Source organism: Sturnira hondurensis, unplaced genomic scaffold, assembly GCF_014824575.4.
Source record: "Sturnira hondurensis isolate 20B ecotype Veracruz unplaced genomic scaffold, ASM1482457v3 Scaffold0010128, whole genome shotgun sequence".
In the NCBI taxonomy this organism is placed as follows: domain Eukaryota; kingdom Metazoa; phylum Chordata; class Mammalia; order Chiroptera; family Phyllostomidae; genus Sturnira; species Sturnira hondurensis.
The window spans coordinates 35,688,697-35,702,463 of NW_028082759.1; the positions used below are offsets into that span (position 1 = coordinate 35,688,697).

Below are 13,767 nucleotides of genomic sequence, written 5' to 3' on the forward strand. Positions count from 1 at the left end.
GCTCTCACCAGCGGGGACTCCTACATGGCGGCTGTGGTGAAGGTTATGCCTCTGGCTTGAGCACCACACCGTGTGGGAAGATCCTCCTTGAACTACTAAAGTGCAACGAGACCTCTGTTATTCCTGAAGCTCCACCCTCGAGAACTTGAGGCTAAAATTCCTCTTTAAACCCTGAATGAGTTTTTATTGTTCCAAATTAGCGGAGGAGGGAAAATTCTTCTAATTCACTGAACATTCTGTATGCCTTAGAGAGCATGTGCTGGGTAGACACACCCCACGTCTCTTAAATGACACCATGGCTGATCCAGCCACCCCTGATGGAATTTAAAGTACATTGCTTTCATCAGAGAATAACAGGGGAGATGTCAGTAAGAACCCTTTAATACTAAGCCACAAGACATTCAGTACCTAACAGCTCCTGTTCGATATTTCATCCCCTGTCATAAAACAATTCAGCTGTTCATTTGATGAGCTGCTGTTGTTTGTGATAGCCTGCCTTCTTTGCACAGTGGAGGGGTTCCCCCGGAAAATGCATCCCAGAAGTGTGTGATTTCTGAAAACCATACCTTTGGGGAATTTTCCTGGCATCCTACTAAAAGCAAGCACCACTTTATGGGTCTCCTAATGTGCAGTGCAGCAGCTGAGTCCGTGCCAGCATCCCTCCCACTTACACTTTAAAGGGAGCTGACTCAAAGTTTAGACACTCTTCACCACGAAAACTTAGACGCTCCTGGCCACGTTTTATAAAGCGTTTTAAAAATTATAAGAGTTTGTAAACATACAGAGAAGTGAAGGATATCACAACCCCCATAAGCCTACCCCACGAGGTCAAGGTCAACACTTCACCACCGTGTGGCAGCTTTCACCTGAGCCTGTGGAGGTGACGTGAGGCCCGGTTCACTCCCAGACTGATGGCCCGGGTTAGAATCAGGCCACCTGTCAGTCAAACTCGGGAAACCACAGTAAGAGCCCGCTTTAGGCAGCCCAGCCACCCCGGAGAGCCACGCAGGTCCCCAGCTCTATGGAGCCACACAACCTGTGAGGAATGACATCAGAAAAGCAGAATCGAAATTGGGATCTGAACCAAAGTTTGGAGGAAGTGGGAATGAAGACATTCCCGGCTGAGGAAGGGGATGTGGGGAAGGGCGGGAGGTAAAGTGCCGGCTGTTTTGGTGCCTGACTCATGTTCCATCGCGCCGGGTAGGTGAGGCCGCAGGAAATCAGCGCCCAGGCCAGTGGAAGCTTTGAATGCCAGGAGGAGGAAGTTCCTTACTGTCGGGGAGCAGTACCGGGAACGGGACAGGATAGTAGTAATCTAATGAAAACAGGTGGGGCGGGAAGGTGGCGGAGATGGCCCAGGCTCCGGGGTTATTGCTGCCACCAGGAAAAGAGCTGAGACGAATATAGAGGGCTGGCCCTGGTGCAGGGAACTCCCTACAAATCGTCATTAAGAAAACAGGCCAGGAATCAAGAAAAGTGGCAGAAGCACCTGGTCTGACTCTAAGAAACAGCACTGTTTACTAAGCACTTGGTGTCTGGAACTCCTGCCTTTCCAAATACCACATCTTCCCCGTCCACTCCACCCTGCCACAGGCGGCTACTGTGCTGGGTGCTGGGGGAAGGGGCCAGAACGCGTCCCGGGAAACCCTGACTCCCCTCCCTCCACCTTCGCCCCTCCCCCCAGCGTCCCCCCCCCCACCTCCACGACCCCCCCCACCTCCCTGGCCAACCCCGGCGGCCAGCTGCAGCTCCCTGTTTGTTTGCGGAGGTTTGCATGCACAGATTGAGTTGCCTTTTTTTCCCAGTCAGTTCAACAGTGTCCCGAAATTCACCCTCAGTGTAACTTCTGCCTCTGCTCCTCCTCTTCTTGGAACTGCCTTTGTTTGGCAGCGGTGGTTCAATGGGGGTGTGTGATGATTATAATCCTCGGGCTTATATAACTCTCTTCATCTTGCAAGCGCTTGGCAGACTGTCCCTAATGAAGCTTCTGACTGGTGTCAGGCCTGGTGGCTGAGGCGGCTAATAGGAAACCCCAGCTTGACGCTCAGAGGCCAGGAGGCCAGGAGGCCAGGGAGGGAGGGCAGCGAGGGTCTGCGGCCAGGCCTTCCTGCCTGCCGCCCTGGGGGGAGATCAGGGGAGTTAAGGTACAATGACTCTCGTCTTCAGGAGGAAGAAGGTGCCACTGTCACCTTATCTCTGCTCCTCTGCAGGCTGCCAGTGCTCAAGGCTTGTTCTCTAGAGAAGACTTTGAAGGCAGCTGTTGTAAGTATGATGCTCTGCTTTTTCTTTAAAAAGTAAGGACAGGGCCTTTCCTTGCTGTCTAGTCCATTTCATGTTATTTATTCACTCCCCTCATTCAGATTCTTAGATGATGGAAAGTGTGTTTCTGGCCAAAGTTCTCCACCCAGTTTTGTCTCTCCTAAATAAACATAAATGGGAGGAGTATGAGGTTTCTGTGATCATTCACTGAACCAAATAGCACCCAGGCGAGGTGCTGAAATTGGCCGCTTTCACCAGGTCCTGGTGGTGCCTGACTGGTTCACACACATTTCACCCTAGAGAGGAGCTTTGGCTGTTCACCTGGCTTGTTAGGCAACAACTTGGATCTTCAGTTTCCCTGCCTTCGTGCTCACAGTTTCAGACAGATATAACTGTTGGAATTCTTTTTTCACGCTGTGAACTAGATGCCATCTCTCCTCGTAGGCTTGAAACCGGCAGCGGTTTGTATAAACTCTATAAAACACTGCGACTCTAGTGGACCGGTGAATTGTTAAGGGTTTCACTGGGTAGCTGCAGGGTTTAAAGATGGGAGGAACGTGGTCTGGCAGGACCCAAAGCTTATGTCTCCGTGCAGAATGCTGAATTAACAGCACGTGTATCTCATGGATGGTGCTCACTGCTTCGCAAAAGTGTCTTTCAACAAATGGGGAGTTGCAAACTCTCGAATTATACTGAGGAGCGTATGATTTCTGCACACGTTAGAAAGTATGATTTGCTAATTAAACAAGCTGAGAAAATAAAGTTCTATTTTGGGTAGTGGTAAAATGTACCTTTATAAAACCATGATTGTAACTTAGGGCACTATGAGCTACAGAAAATTCCTGTCTCTATTTCAGGTGAGAAAACTAGGGAATGTAATGTAATAATGTAGAAAAGCAAAACCTCCCACTTGTAGTAACATAAGTGCTCTGATTAACCGACTGAGCTCGTCTTCAGATACACAGATGTGGAAACAACAATAATGTGTGTATATATGTGTGTGTATGTATATGAAATATATATATATTTAATTATCCTGAACTCTTACATTTGTTTTATCTATCTAATGTGCCGTATTTTACACAGTAGTATATACCCAAAATAGACTAACTAGAAAGATTTTTTATCAAGTTTCATAATGCAATAAAGTTATTTTTTCATTATCCAATAAGCATGGGAACCATAATAAAATTATGTTTATATTTTAAGAGTTTGTTTATATGACATTTCCACTCAGAATTCTTTGGGGCTTCCAAAAATTCTAAGGTATAATTAAAGATGAAAATGAGACCAAATTCTAGTCCTTTTTATCCCTAAATTTAAAAGTGATCTGTCAACACTAAATTCTATACTCTAGCTAATTTAATTAACCAAGATCAGCCACATAAGCTCAACGTTAGTCTCAAAGGTATACTAAGCCATAGCAGAAGGAATACAAACTCTGATGGGATCCAATTTGAGGCTTGTTTTTTGCCATCACCTGGTTATATGACCAGCAGCAAGATCTTTAAGATTTTCAGCCTCAGGTTTCACCTCTATTAAATAAGATCAAGACTATTAACCCCAGGAGAGGATTGTTGAAAGGAATAGAAGGAAGTAATACGTTTAAAATATCTAGCACAGTGTCTGAAAATAGCAGTGTTTCAGTCAATTTTAGGGCTTTTCTATTAACTCTATTTTTTAATTTTTTTATTCAGTTCCTTTATTTATTGAGCATCTATTACATACTGCCTGTTATGCTGAGCATTAGTGATTCAAAGGTGAACAAGATTAATATCCTGCCCTGGAAGAGTTCATAGTCTGAGGAGACAGAAAATTTTCTTAACAGTATAATACCTGCAGAAACAAAAGTGAGTTCAAAATTAAGTGGCAGAATTGAGGCCAGAGTGATTATCTCTCCTGGTGAAAGTCAAAGGAACTTTCACAAAGGTGATGTTGATTGTGTGCCATTTAAAGGGCCAGCAGGAATGTGGAAGGACATTCCCAATGGGAAGAGCTTTGGAGAGCAGGAGAGGACAGGAAAGCCTGGGGACAGGAACTGGTTTCAATCGGTGCTAGAGTGTTGAACGCAAGGGGGCTGGAGAGTCAGTCAAGGGTCCAGTCTTAGGTGTTCAGGTGCTCCATGCTGAGATGTTTGGACCAATTACTCTAGTGAAACTCACACTTAAAAGTGGACCAACTTGTGATCCACAGAAAGTTTGTTTTGTGGGTTCACGTCGATGTAAAAAGCTTGGGCTGAAATGTAAGTCAACTACAGCATTAAGACATTGTTTGGTTCAACAGACATTGTTTTGTTTTGTTTTGATTGTTCATTTGTAGCAAAGCCATCTCAGTGATGGGAGCGTTACAACGCAAGCTCCTTAACTTGCTCGGGTTGGGCACTTTCAGGATCACTCATCGGTGGGGCGACAAGGGAGGACGTCACACGGGGCTGGGAAGGTGGACAGTGATTATGATCAATGTTTGAGGGAGATTCCATGTAGATCACATACTGTCCAGTGTGGAGTCTGGGTTGGCAAATGCCTGTGAGCGACCATACTGTGAACTGGGAGTCCAGTTAAAAGACAAGTGCAAAATACAAGTGAGAAAAGCTGAGATCCTGAGCAGGGCTGGTGGACAATAGGGCACAGATCCAGAGGTATTTAGAAGGTAGAACATTCTCAGCCTGGGGACTGAATGAAAGAAAAGGAAATGTCTGTGATGTTAGTTTGGGCTTGGGCAACTGTCTCGCTCTCATGGAATCCCGTAAAACAAGAGGAGGCACACAAAGACAGGAGAAAATTGAGTTAGTTGGTTGAGATGTCAGGAAGCAGTTAGATTGCAATACTGAGTAAAAATCAAAAGTAGTTTTTAAAAAAATTAAAACTGCTAAATATTTCTTGGAAATTATACAAAGAAATAAAGTCTGGACTCTTCCTACTATGCTCAATGCCTCCCCTAAATGTCAGGATCGCCAGCCTCTGAACTTTCAGCTTGTATTTCTGCTGTTGAGTAGATGATTTTCCCATTAACTTTTCACCAGGAGGGCCAGGTCTAGGGCAGTCTTGCCAATAGCTATGTATACCCTCAGAAACAAGGTAATTGTTATGTCTGCTGGCCCTTCAGAAATGAGCAGAGACTAGGGGGAAAATTGTGGACTAATAGAATATTTATTCATGAAGAATGCATATTTATTCATGAAGAAGCAGTCCTTTCCTTAGTGGGCTCTTTCACTTCCCTTGAATTAGGGGACCTGCTCAGAGACTAGAGTAAAGAAGGTAAATTCTAAGCCTAAAGCATTGCTTAGCCTACACCCTTTTCCTCCTCCTTCAGTGTGAGCGGGAAGTTTTTCCCATGCGCTTGAATGGTACAAAATAGGGAAGGAGGGGTGGGTAATAGTTGTGAATTTTTCAATGATGGCAAGTAGAACTTTAACATTTAGAATGAATAGAAAACAGCCTGATTAGCAGACAGGAAGCTGTGGCTTTTTAAGTCTTTGAGGTCTGATTACTTGATAACCTTAGTTTTCTTCTAACCTTACAACTATCTCCCGCTCGGCACACAGTCTTCTGTGGCAGAGCGTCTACCAGGTTTCCCGGATTTCAGAGTTCTTACCCCACCTAAACATTTCAGAGCAAATGCCGTTTATTACAGAAGGGGCTTAGCCCCAGACTTCATGACTAGTCTTGAAAAGTCACATAATACGTCTTCTAATGGGGAAAGTGTATCAACCCATGTATAAACCCACTTGTATGTCAGGTATAAACCAACCTGGCATAGATTTAAGAACCTATGTCTACCTGTAAATATAAAGAGTTTCATCACTCATCATAAATATACTATATGTATAAAAAGGGAGGGAAAATGATAGTATTTGGTTACAATCTGAATTCTGTTTGGCTCCTGATGGCACACTTCAAAATTCTCTGAACTCTAGAAGTTATCTTTGGCTTTGAAATTATTTTTTTTAAAAAGGTTTCTATTGTTGCTAAAAGGGTTCCTCCATAAAACAACAAAATAAATGAAGAGTCCTGAAAACGAACTGTGACTGTCTCAGTTATGCAACATAATCAACAAATATATACTTTGGAATAAGATGAGCTTGCATCATGGGAAAGCTTATTGTTTAAGAAAGGAGCAGGATATACTTGGGGAATTCCCATTAGCACAGTTGAGAGTATGAAGAGTATACTGAGCTTCCATATATGGTGCTGGGCATTCCTCAGTTACAGTCATGGCTTTATAAGCAAGGGCTACAACTTCCCAATCTTTGGGGTTTGCTGACCTAACGGTCCCCTGCAGGCTGGGTGCTGCCCGAGCCACCGTGCTCTGTAGGCAGTGTTTGAAGAGTGGGTAGGGTACAGCTGTGCAGTCCCCCAGACACCTGAGTTCAGAATATTTTTGCATTGGCTTTCTTTCTGAGCTCCATGGAAATCTGGAAGCTCCCCAAGTCTCTCTTGGGTTTGGCTTCCTGTTCACATGTTTTGTGGTCTCATGTCATTGTGCATGAAGTCATCGTCCCACATGCGTGCACCGTCACCACAGCAAGATTCGTGCGGTTCAACGCAAGTTTTCTAAGGAGGACATTTTGGACCTTCCAACAACTCCTTGGGGAAAGCAGCTTGGAACTGGTTATTTATTACTTAAGAAGGCCAAGGGAGCAAGGGCAGAAAGCACTTCTGCAGCCAGACTAAAGCCGTTTGGAGGAGACAATGAAAGTGCAACTGCCAGAGAAAAATAAACTTTTACCTTACACATCTGTCTAAATGTATATATGTGTACAGCATAGAAAAATACCTCCAGTTCACAGTTTAAAAATATCAGTTACTGTTTCAGCATTTCACTCTGAATGGTGCTAGTGTTTTCCACCGAGGACTGTTATTTTAGTGACATTTTTCTGCAGCAAAATCTGATGAGTTTACGAAGTTTGAGAGCCAGGAAATGCAGCTCAGTTTCTGAACAACCGAGAAAGCCAAGAGAGTTAAGTGCAGTCATCTACTTGTTTTATGGCATGGATTCGTCAGTGCTAAGTGCAATAACACTAATATAGAGAGAGCAGCCAAACCAAACTTCTCAAGTACAGCTCTTAAACCATCAAGCTTAACTTCCCACCGCATTATCAGCAGGTGAAATTCTGGCGCACACCCACACGTAGTTGGGGATGGTAGTGTGAAGTCAATGGGCAGACGTGCCAAAGTTTTATGGAATTTCCAAATGGGGAGGAATCTGGAGATCTCCCCGTCTTATATTTTATTTTACCAACAGAGAAACTGAGACTTGTGAACGAACTCTCTCTCCCTTCCTTTCTCTGAACACAGACACACACATTTCTGAGTTTTGTGCTGAGTCATTGCTGACAGAAAATGTCATTGCTCTGGCTTAAGAAAAAGGAAGGGCAAATGACCCAGAGCTAGGCCACTGGTCCCATTCAGGTGCCATTCAGGTTTGTGTGGCCCAGCTTCAGGGCTGTGGGCCTCCGATTTACCCTTGCTTCGAGAACCATTCAGGGTCTCGGCTACATATTTTTGGCCGATACATTACTAAACTCTGAAACAAACCGAGGATCAGTAAGTCCTGACTATCCAGTGATTCTGTCAGTTCAAGGTTGTTACTGGGGCCACACTACGATGAAACTATAGGATGTGGACAGAGCCTGAGGTAAAAAGCCCTCCCCTCCCCCCACCAGAACCCTTAAGACTTTCCCAGAGAGATGAGGCCTTGACTGTGCAGGCGGCAGAAACTCTACCACTGAATGCTGCATCGTGTGGCACAGATTGGGAGTGATGCAGGACTGCTGGTGAGAGACATCAGTGACAATTGAGGTCGTCGGGATGTGGGACTTCAGCTGATCCCAGAATGGGGCTTAAAATTTACTTATGTGGAGGAAGTAGCAGTAGACTTTTCAAGGGGAAAAACAGCAGAAAGAAAGCTTGAAGAGAGTCTCATGGGAGAGGCCTGGAGGTGGCTGGGGCTGATCTGTGCTGCCCTGCATCCCCCCAGCCCCGTCCACGGACCACGGAGCCCTCACCATTGATTTGCGTACCTCCAAAACCTAGGTATAAATTACCTGAATTATGTTTATATAACTGTCAATCCACAATAATAATATCACTGTATTCAGATCATTGAAAATCCAAAATAAATTGCTAAGTAAATAAAAAACAAAACAATAAACCAATGATGTTCTATGGAATAATATTATTGACTTTCCAAATGATGCTGTTTCGTTGAGACTAAAGAATAAATTTATTTCAACCAAGTGTTCCTAATGAAATTCTTAAAAAGAAGTATTTTCCTAAACATTTCTATTTGCACGTTTAGTACGCTGCCCATCGGTGATGAATTATCACCAGTTGGAACTTACAAAGGCAGAAGGGATCCAGGCAGTACCTCAGCTGGGGTCAAGGTTATGGGTCTGAGAACTTTGCTGGCTCCATCTTCCTATCACCTTGCTCTGTTCTGGCAAATTCAACTTCATACAGCGCAGCAGGAAGTATTTGATTCTTGCGAGTACACACAAAGCAGGCAGGCATTTAGGCTGCCCTAGTTCTTTCTTTCATAGCCTGTAGCAACTTAATTATTACATTGTTGTCCTATCCATTATAACAATGGTAAATCAAAATCTCCGTTTATACAATTTATGAAAACGCTGGTCTTATGCTATGAAAATGTCTTTTGATTGCAAATAATCACTACAGTGGAAGTTGTATCATTATCGCTGGCTGAAAGAAAACTCATTCTAAGTAATAAATATTGCCAGTGTTTATTGAATGCTTATCACGGGCCTCTAAATTTTTTACATGGATGTTTGCTTGTAATCCTCACATCAACCCTATTAGGTAGATATTATATTTAATCTCCATTTTTTCAGAGGAGGATACTGAGGCACAGAGAAATTAACAAGCTCATTCAAGGTCAATAAATGCTGTAGCCTGAAATTCAGGCATCCAATTCCAAGGCCTACTGCTCCCTGTAGACGATCCAGAATAGTCATAGACAGTTGTGATTTTAACATTGGGCTATGACAGCATGACCACAGCCAGATGCTTACAGCCTCACACTTGCATCTATACTTTTCCTTCAGGACATCACAAAGTGCCATGCACAAGTATAAATATGAACATTTACATGTTGTCCTGGGACATGTTTAAAATGTGGACATCTACGTGATGCTTCTAATAAGCTGTAATGTTATCAGACCTGGAAATAGAGACTATAAACGTTCTAGAGCTCCTCCACTCCCGAGAGAGAAGTGCAGGGGCGATCAAAGAGGTCCGGGCCGGGTGTGCCGGATGACAGAGGGTGGGGTGAGTGGGTGGAGGAGTGGGACTCCTGCTGGGAATGGGAAGAGACGTGATAAGGGTGACGTGGGAGGAAGAGTCCTGTAGCAACGGGGCAGCACCAGGGAGGCCCAGCGGCAGTGATCTCCGCATAAGAGGGAGGCTTCCAGACCAGAGGGAAGGGCTGGGAACTGCCCACTTTTATCCTGAATCACCAGGGCCAGTTCAGAACAAGAGGAGATTCCAGGTCTATTGTGTTGAGGGAAATAATCTCCACCCATCACCTCTGAGATTCCCTTCTCTGCATTCTGTACACTGGCATACAGTTGTAGTCACTGGTGAAGAGGTAAAAAGAAAGTTCCAGATGAATGCCTTAACATTTACAGGGGCAAGAGAAATATTTTTAAATGTAAAGGAAATTTTGAGTTGTTAGTGCTTGTCATTTTCCTATCCTTGTATCCTGTAAGATATGTGCTATATTTCTTATGTTTTCTATTCTCATGTATTATACCCACATTCATATATAATGTGTGCATGTTAAATTGCAGTGTTCATGGCAGCAAGATTGCTTCACCAAATACTTAATAATTAAAATGGGTGTTTCCTCTTATTCAAGATATCCAAGTTGATTTCGGGCACTTAAATTTTTCAACTGCCACAAAGGCAGAATAGAAACAAATCTAACCACGTGTGAATGCTTACTTTACTATTTATCAAAGACAGCTTGCAGCAACTTTAGAAGATTTTGATACAGCACATTTTCCTTTAAAATAGATCTCATAACCTGAAATGTCACATCATTCAACTTTTACACCTGAAACACTTTGTAAACTTTTACAAAGATACTCTTCTTGATTGGTTTTATGATATCCAGTCAAATAATGTGCAATGAATCTAATGGGAAGTCTTTCCCTCGAGGACAGAGTCAAATGGAAACTTCTACAAAAGGACAAAATAACCCACAAAGCTTCAGAGTCTCTAGTGAGTGACTGTAAAAAAAGTCAGCCTGGGTGGAATTTGGAGAATGTTATTCCTGGTGACGTCCTCCTTTTAGGCTGTGAAAGGGCAACAGCACCTGAGAGATTCGAGAAATCGCTGGCTAAACACCACTGACGACACTTTCCCGTTCCTCCATCCTAGGTGTTGACGGCCACCCACCGTCGTCTGAAGCAGCTGAATTCGGCAAATGATATGCAGGTTTTCCAAGACAGAGTAATTGCCGAAAACCTTCAAAGGTACTCGTATCAAATAATTATCTCTCGACTAATTGAACCAAGGTGCTAATGAACTCTGAGTGCTCTGTGTCCCTCGACAAACGGAAAGGTTCACAGAGGGGGAATTTTTAAGAAACAGAGGAGTCCTCCACTCTCCTGTGCCGCCATCCTTCTTGGGTGAAAGCTAAAAGGGGCCTTAAATGTGGCAGAGCGATTTCATGAAATCAGTCTTCAGGAATGGCAAAAGAACCGTCTGAAAAAATAGGTGTCTAAAGAATAGAGAACTGTATTAACATGCCGTGGGCTGTTCAGGAAGCTCAGGGGAATCAGAGGGACAGTGACTGGCAGTATGACAGTGACACCTGGTCATCCGCAGACTCCAGAGTCCAAACTGTACAGCTGTCCCCTGTCTTCTTCACAGCTGGCCTTCGCAGTTTCTTGCCTTGGCCATATAATTATTAGTGCCTAGACTGCTGTGGGGGCAGGAAGAGTTACGGAGACCCACCTGAACAATACAACCTTGGTTGCAAAAACATTCTAGTGATCTTGATTCACGCGAGCTTACACCCCCATGAGTCTTTTCTCAAATGTTAACATTGAAAGTAGCTCCCTTCCACCCCCAACCGAACCTAATACAGTGGAAACTGTTGAGTTCCTCTTGATTTCCAGTTGCAGCTCTTCAAAATCTTTGCCCTTTGTTTGATTTCATTTACGCCTTGTATTGGCCCTGGCTGGTGTGGCTCAGTTGGTTGGGACTGGTCTGGGAAATCAAAAGGTCAGGGGTTCAATTCCTAGTTAGACCACATGTCTAGGTTGAGGGTTGATTCCTGGTTGGGCACGTAGGAGAGGTACCCAGTCCATATTTCTCTCCCTGTCTGCCCTGGCCATCTGGTAACCAAAACACTTGTGGTTCGATTCCAGGGTAGGGATGCGTGTCTTTGTCTCGGGTTCGATCTCCAGTCCAGGCATGGGCAGTCCCTAGTCTGGTGCATGTGGGAGGCAACCAATAGGTATTTCTCGCTCCCTCTCTTCCTTCCTCTCTCTAAAGGCAAAAAAATGTCCTCAGGTGAGGATTTAAAAAAAAAAAGTAAACCTTACATTGGCCCTGATTGACTTGAAAAAAATGTTAATGAGCCTCACACAACAAAACAAAACGAAGTTTTCAAGTCTGGCCTTAATTTTAGGTTTGCCTTTTGAGGATTTATCCAACTTCTCTGTCCAATACTTATAGAATTAAACATTTTTTGTTGTCTTCCTACTACAAATGGCAAGTGGAGATGGGAAACGGCTGGAAGTATATGGGAGACAGCAGTTAGTTCCTTGACATAAAATCATGGTCACTGGCAGTCACTCCTTAATTCTGGAAGCTTTGTCTGCAGGTGCTGTGGGGAATTACCAGTTATGTATTGGATGCTGGTTATTCACAAGTTCAGTCAACAGTGAGAGAAGACATGTTGCAATTTAGGGCTCCTTACTTCAAAACTCTAAAGAGGAGAGGAAAAAATTCCAAAACAGAAACTGAAAAGATACCTGTTTAGGAATAATTTCAATAAAACAGTAGAACTGAGACTTCCTAAGAGCTCTTTCCTCAGCTTCTGGAGTCAGTTTTCCAAACCTTTTCATTGTGAATCTCTAGTCCAAAATACCACTTTTTCTGTAGGAAAGAACGAAGCTGGCCTTCAGGATCATGCCACTCAAAATTAACTATAGAAGAGTCTGGAAAACCCTTAGTACTGGAATTCTCCTATACTTCCCAAGAGGGCCCTGGGAAGACTGCCTGTCTCAGTGCCATCTCTTGGCTTCTCCTGTGTGTGGAGAAGCCACTTCTCTGGAATGCCGTGTTGCTTAGTATCTTGCCAGCAATCTTTCATTTCACACTCTGCTTCAGTGGATTAATTTCACCCCTTTAAACAACATGTCCTTTTCATTTCTCAGCGGATTCTTATTGAGAAAATACAAATGTGTTTAGTATTGGATCAAGTTAGAATTGCTTGTTCAGATTTAACATACGTGACACTTCCTTTTTTCTTAAAAATCCATGGAGCTCCAGTACGAGCTGGCTCCAGTCTGCTTTTTCTGTCTTTGGACTGGAAAACTCAGCCTGACCAGCTGCCCACGTCAGAGATCTCTGCCCCTCCGCATCTGTCATTCGAGAAGGATTAGATAGGTAGCTGAGCCACTTCCCACCACCACCCTGTATTCAAAGATCTTACAATCCTCCCATTGGGGAAATTCTGTAGAAAGAAATCAGTCCTTTCCGTGTGTGCTCTGAACAGTCAGGTTCATAAGATAAGGACCACTTTAATGGCCCTGAGGGTTTCAAAATGCTGCTCTGTGCATTTTTGATTGCCTGTCTGCTCGTGTCACCTGGGTAATAAAGTTCTTTCATTTAACATTTTTCCGGCTTTCAAAACTGCTTACCTGCAGTTCATTGAACTTGGCCTCACCTCCAAAATACGTAATGCGAGAAACAGAACCAGGAGATGTTATAAGCAAATCTCAGAAGCTGCCCCAGCATCTCCTGGCTGTTTGATTGCCAGAAGATACTCTCCTGTTCCAAGCAGACATAGGGTGGATTCACATATAGTAAGACACCAAAAGGACAATTAAATTTCACAGCTTGGGGGAGATTTTGAGGGTTCTTGTCAAGAATGTTCACACCTGTGGAACAGACTGCTATTTGCCGGGGGGAGGCTAGTTTTTGGCTTGAGATACACCTGCCAAAATCTGAATGGCTGCTCTCGTACCTTCTGGACTCAAGCACTGCCCTGACAGACAAGGGTCGGTGTGCACAGATGGATGGCTCAGAACAGCGACTAGGTTGTGTGGAAGGAAATTAAGATGTTTCCTAGCCTCGTTCCCGCCTACTTGGGATAAAACATTTTATCATGAGCCTCTCTGGTATTTTTTTAATGTTACTTTCATTACTGAAGTTATACTCAATACATTAATTTCAATCGAAATGATTTTTAGAAAATAGTTCATAGACTATAGTACTGAACTAAATCTCGTCAAGGACTCGATTTCCAATGCGG

The 13,767-nt window shown here is 43.7% G+C and overlaps 1 protein-coding gene across 3 annotated transcripts in view; it reads left to right on the forward strand.

The window, feature by feature from the left end:
* SULF1 (sulfatase 1) overlaps positions 1-13,767 on the forward strand; it is a 163,282-nt gene that overhangs the window by 21,637 nt on the left and 127,878 nt on the right. Inside the window, exons 2-3 of one of the 3 annotated variants that reach the window (XM_037058682.1) lie at positions 2,211-2,262; positions 10,659-10,753. The gene's annotated coding sequence lies outside the window, so the exon portion shown is untranslated. Of the gene's footprint in view, positions 1-1,979; positions 2,263-10,658; positions 10,754-13,767 lie in introns of those variants that run through there. The other 2 variants (XM_037058679.1, XM_037058683.1) reach the window with 2 other exon arrangements.